Consider the following 955-nt stretch of genomic DNA (forward strand, 5'->3'; position numbering starts at 1 on the left):
CAGCGGCAACGACCTCGGACCACCAGGGGCCGAGAAAACCACAGTCTCATGGGGCCGGACACTCAAGGACAGTGAAAAATCCAATATATATGTGGTGATATCTCGGGTGCTATTACAGATAGCGCAATAAATCAAAGTGCATTGTCTGTAGGAGACCCTGGCGCATGAACCTGTGCAGCGGGAACGACCTCGGACCACCAGGGGCCGAGAAAACGACCGTCTCATGGGGCGGGACTTTCAGGGTCGGTGTAAAATCCAATATATATCTGGTGATATCTCGGGTGCTATTAGAGATAGCGCAATAAACCAAAGTGAATTATCTGCAGGAGGCCCTGGCGCATGAATCTGTGCAACGGGAACGACCTCGGACCACGAGGGGCCGAGAAAACGACCGTCTCATGGGGCCGGACGCTCAGGGTCAGTGATAAATCCAATATATATCTGGTGATATCTCGGGTGCTATTAGAGATAGCGCAATAAACCAAAGTGAATTAACTGCAGGAGGCCCTGGCGCATGAATCTGTGCAGCGGGAACGACCTCGGACCACCAGGGGCCGAGAAAACCACAGTCTCATGGGGCCGGACACTCAAGGACAGTGAAAAATCCAATATATATGTGGTGATATCTCGGGTGCTATTACAGATAGCGCAATAAATCAAAGTGCATTGTCTGTAGGAGTCCCTGGCGCATGAATCTGTGCAGCGGGAACGACCTCGGACCACCAGGGGCCGAGAAAACGTCCGTCTCATGGGGCCGGACACTCAGGGTCAGGGGAAAATCCAATATATATCTGGTGATATCTCGGGTGCTATAAGATATAGAGCAATAAACCAAAGTGAATTATCTGCAGGAGGACCTGGCGCATGAATCTGTGCAACCGGAACGACCTCGGACCACCAGGGGCCGAGAAAACCACCGTCCCGAGGGGCCGGACACTTAGGGTCAGTGAAAAAT

This window comes from Nomia melanderi, unplaced genomic scaffold (assembly GCF_051020985.1).
Source record: "Nomia melanderi isolate GNS246 unplaced genomic scaffold, iyNomMela1 scaffold0014, whole genome shotgun sequence".
NCBI lineage: Eukaryota > Metazoa > Arthropoda > Insecta > Hymenoptera > Halictidae > Nomia > Nomia melanderi.